The sequence below is a fragment of the Chelon labrosus genome (genome assembly GCF_963514085.1).
Source record: "Chelon labrosus genome assembly, chromosome: 8".
Classification (NCBI taxonomy): domain Eukaryota; kingdom Metazoa; phylum Chordata; class Actinopteri; order Mugiliformes; family Mugilidae; genus Chelon; species Chelon labrosus.
The window spans coordinates 2,302,709-2,308,111 of record NC_140358.1 but is presented as its reverse complement, the minus strand read 5'-3'; positions in this window follow the sequence as shown (position 1 = coordinate 2,308,111).

Here is a 5,403-nt window from a genome sequence, read left to right as displayed (position 1 = left end):
GTGACAAGAAAGAGTATCTACAATTCAGTTCAATTAAATTTTATTTATATAGCGTCAATAACAATACAAATCGTCTCAAGACGCTTTACAAAAACCCGGCCTGAAACCCCCAGAGCAAGCCTGAAGGCAACGGTGGCAAGGAAAAACTCCCTTTTAACAGGAAGAAACCTCAAGCAGAACCCAGCTCATATGGAGGGACCCATCTGCCTAAGGCCAGCCGGGTACAGACAGAAGAAAGAGAGAAGAGAACAGCAAAGAGAGAAGAGAACAGCAAGATAAACATACATCTGTCATAGATACACATATCTGACTAAAGCGTATCCTACAGGCTGATGGTTTACAAAAAGAGGCTCTACCACACACCTATTACCTTATTCCATTGAGGTGTCTAAACTTTTGCACCTGTCTGTTTTTGCAAAGAGACACATAACATCCTTAAAGTTAATTCTATAAACGTAATTTCAAAACTCAGAGTTACTACTTCCATAAGGTATGGCATATATTAAAAGGACGTTACTGCAGTTACTGCATTGAAACCCCAGCAAGTGAAGAACTCTAATCAAAATAATTAAGAGGGGTGCCCAAACTTTTTCATATGACTGTATGTGAACATGTGACTGACAGATGTTTCTCGTTGATGTTAATGGGTCACTGGCATAAAACAGTTATTGCAAGCAACGGTTTTGCAACTAAATATTAAATGTTATTTATTTTATCCCCATACTTTTGCTCACTTTGAAAATGCGGTGGTCAATAAAAATGGTGTTATCTCCTCAGACGTTTAACATATTTAAGTGTAAATACAAGAAAACGAAAGCTGACTTTCTTAACTTTTGACTCATAATCACCTATTTTATCTTAAAACCAAATGTCTTCAATGTACAATGAAACAAAAGAAATATGCCTTGCTGTTCATATAATTTTGGAGTTAACTGTAAGAAAAAGAATACTGAGGAAGTATCATTGCTTGGTGCTTGGCCTCACAATGGAGTGATGGAGCGCAACCACTGAAACATTGCCAATGTGATAGATAGGTAAGGGGTAATGATCAGCCAGGCTGTCAGTGTCCACACACATGTACGCCCCCTGCTCATTCAGCCAGTGAAGTCCAACATCAACGAGAAAGACAGATTCACACTTCTCCACCATCAGATAAACTCTGTTCTGATTAAGCAAAATTAGCACAATATTGCCAAACAGGATGCCATCATCATTATGTGAAACTGCCACAACTAGGCCCTTACTGTATTTGATGTTTTTGTAGACAACAGAAGATATCTTCCTTCAAATGCTTCCTGAATCAAAGGACAGTAAAGCATATCCTCAAACCTGGTCGCTGGACCAACCACCTGAACATCCGGAGAAAACAGCTGCCCTGTGCCAAGATACGACTGCAATAACTGATGCCTTTCAGCCAAAGAGCTGCACAAGTTTTTAAAATTGTGCAGCCTCCTTGCACATCTTTTAAAATAGCAGTGTTTACTCTCGAATCGAAGCGTCCACAAGCGGATGAGAGGACCAAAATGGAGAGTAAGGTCTGAGTAGTGCAACAAATAGTGATACTTAGGTTTTAGCGGGCAGTCAGGGAACAAATTGTGTCTAATGTGAATGTATTCTTCAGTTAATACCTTAAGGTGTGCAATTTGGTCATGGCTGATTTTTGCTGCACAAATCAGCTCAACAATTTCTCTTAACTTTAAGCACAATTGCCACACTTGACTGTCTATTGGATTCTTAATTCAATCTCCAACGTAAAGAGGCAGCAAGCGTACAAGGCACCAGTTTTGGGCTGCATGCCCCCCCAGCTTCTCTTTTTCCTCTTTCACCACACATGCCCTGTTGTTTGCATCATTCCCAGCATGATGAAATTGTAAAATGGACCTGTTCAACTGGCGATATGTAAAGTGTTTCTCTACTTTCACTAGATGCTTAATGTAAAGTGCCAAATCATAAGAGACCACTCCCTCAAACAAATCGTGCCCCAAACAAGGAGGCAGACCTGGATTACACACATGGAAGTGTTTGAGGCTGTTGAAGACAGAATCAAATTTTATTCCATCGACAATAGGCTGGCCATCATGGAGCTGCAAAAAACTTTCCTTGTAATTTTCAACTGTCCTTTTGGGGGCTACCTTTACAGGATTCCCCTGAAATGCCTCCCTGTTAATTGAGCAGTAACGGCAAAAGTTCTTACTTTTACTGAAATTTTCAGTAAATCCTCCAATACAATGGGAACCAAGATTGTCCCCTGATATTGCTATCAATCCTGCTTTCAGATTGCCACTAACCTCTTTTTCAAAGCCAAATTCTTCAATGTCCTTTAAATCAGAAACAAGAGGAGAGAAAATCTTGGCTTGTCCAAAAAAGCGAACGTCTTCCTCCCTGCAGAGTAAAACTAACTGCATTGGATCAACACATGATCGATTGTGGGGTAATATGTCACAAAGTGTCATGTAGACAGCCAGGATTTTATGCTTTCCATGAGCAGATCCAAGAGGGTTTGTTACCTCAAATGAGTCCTGGTATAATACTATAGACAGGGATGAGGGGTCTTTTTTCAGCAAAACATTCTCTGTAATGACTTTTCCATCTACCACATCCAACCAAAACATCACTCTTACAATCAGACATCAGGCCTACTTTAATCTTGCTTTGTCTATACTGCTCTTTGACGGTTTCCTGGGTGAGGAGAGCCTTTAGGGTCTCCTTGATTGGAACATACTGAAAATACCGTTCAATGCCAACTGCGTCAGAACCCAAATAGATCTGCATGGGTTCAACATAACTGAATGCTTTCTTGAAAAAAGTTTCTCGAGTCTGGTCTGATCTAAGAGGTCCTTCATGGCACTGTTTAAAAATATCCTCTTTGAACACATCATTGAGAACCTGATTGATTTCAGTGTTAGACAGGTTCAACGTGGTCATTTTTTCTTTAGGTTTTGGCATTAGATATGTCATGCCAGCATTGTGAACCTCTTGATATTCTTCTAGGATAGTTTGAATGGTAGTAGCTGGGATCAACAATTTGGCTTGCATTTTCAGGTAAAAAAGAGCCAAGTTTTTCAAGAATTGCGCTTCATCAGGCACCACATCCTCCTCAACAGAAACCTCACTGACTTTTTCATTAGACATGCAGGGCTCCTCTGGTTGGCTAGCGGGTGTCCTGTGACTGGATGTTTCGTAGTCAATTAATTTGTGGCACCTACTAAGATGAGAGGTGAAACTTGACTTAACCCTGAAGTTTTTCTTACAACCTGTGTAGGGGCAGTTTACCTTCCTACCATCCACAATATGACACTTCAAGTGTGCACACAGATTTAAAAACTCTGTGCAATGAAATGTGCAACCTGCTACCTGGCAAGACATTACAACATCCCTGGGTTGTGTCTTAGCTTCAGTTTTACTTTTGTCATGGTGATGTCTATACATGTGGGATCTAAATGACTGGAGTTTCTTGAAACTGCATGGGCATTGAGATACACCACATGCATACCAGTAATTAGCCATATTCCTATGACTTTTTGCATGTGTAATGAATGTGTGTACAACAGTAGTTGAATAACTGCATGACTTGCAGTTAAAGGTAGCCATACCTTTGTGGCTTGCAGAGAGCCTGTGCCTCTTCCTTCACTGAACTTAAACTTCACTCTGTAGGCAAAGACAAAGGAAGTGAACACATTAGGGCAATAACTTCACTGTCACAACACAAGCTCACTAACAATATAAAACAAATCCACAGAAAGAAAAAAAAAATAGTGTGATTAAATTCAAGTTTTAATGTCACAGCAAAAATCACTGAGTGGTGGTGGTGGATAAACTTGAATTAAGTCGTCAGAATATCCTAATCAGATACACTGAATATTTATAAAACTGAAGTATGAAGCGTAGGTTATCATTGCTTTTCACAAGATTTCGGACAGGTCTGCGACCATGCCCGTAACGAATTAGCCTAAAACTGTAGCCTGTTATCTCCTCTCACTGGCTAAAAAAACATATGCACGATCATTTTTCGACTTAACCTTAAATGGCAAAAGAACAGTAATGTAAAAGAAAAGCATTCGCAAGCGGCAATGATGAACGTTGGTTAACTGCGTCAAAGCATTTTAACGTTCACGTATCAAAGCTAGCTACCTGCTGCTGCATTGACTTGATCTAGCGTTCTTTAGGCTGGTGGTGCTAGGTAAGTGACACCGAGCCTAGTTTAGCTGTGGATAAAAACACCCCCAGTAGTGACTACAGACTGGAACTGCTTTTTGTCTTTTATTTTTAAGGGAATCCATCCTGAACCTGTTAGTGAGCTGGTGGTGCAAAAGCCCAAAACAGTGGGCAAGAACGGTCTGAGGTCCACAATGTACAAGGCATATACAAGTGATTAATTTGTTTGATTGTTGCTTTGTGAGAGTAAATTAAGTTTTTTTTTAATGTTATGACTAACATCATTATTAATTCCAGACCATTTCCATTTGTGGTCCCCCGTTGGTGGAACGATCTGCCAAGTGCCACCAGAGCAGGGGATGTCCCTCTCTGTCTTCAAAACACTCTTCTTGACGACACGTCTCTTCCAAGGATACCTCCTCTCCTATCACTTTTTTTGACAACCTGACACGCATGACGCACACTTACCATGCTCTTCACTCTTTTCCCCCCCGTTTCTCTCCACCTCCATCTCTTCCCTCATCTACCACTTTCTCATCCTATCACACTTTGACTTGTTCTTATAATGTAGACACTCCATTCTCCAGTACTAGTATTGACAGATACAATTAATAAAATATAAATGTAAATGTAGTTAAGCACTTATGTCTTAACTTTTCTTTTGTGTGACCAATAATCTTGTGCATCTCTTTGCTCTTTTGTCTAGGACAGTGGTTCCCAAAGTGGGGGGCGCGCCCCCTAAGGGGGGTGCAGAGCCATTGCAGGGGGGGGCGCAGGGCCTGGGTCGAATTAGAGGGTCACAATTTTACGGGACTCCCGTGAGTCACTTTATTCCCGCGGGAGTCCCGCGGTATGGGAGTCAATTTCACTGTTAGGGACAGGACAGAGCAAATAATCAACGAGAGCGGGCGGGACCGGGACGGAGGACGGAGCCGGAGATTAAATTAAAAAATGACGCTGCAATGCGGTGAGTGCGCCCAACTTTAGACAACAACATAGGGACGGGATTTAGGAGTCCTTCTCTCGGGATTTTGCGGGACAGGTTTTTTTTGTGCGTGATCGGGATATGACGAGAGTATTTTTGTGGTCTCGGAACCGGGATGGGAGCAATGATATGTTTTTTGACGGGCTCCCACGCAAACGCAAACCTGTTACATTGAACATAGTGCACAGTAAAGTTTACTTTTATTTGTTCAAAAAAGGCTGAGGATTGTATTAATTATAATGTGTGAAAAAAACTACAAAGGA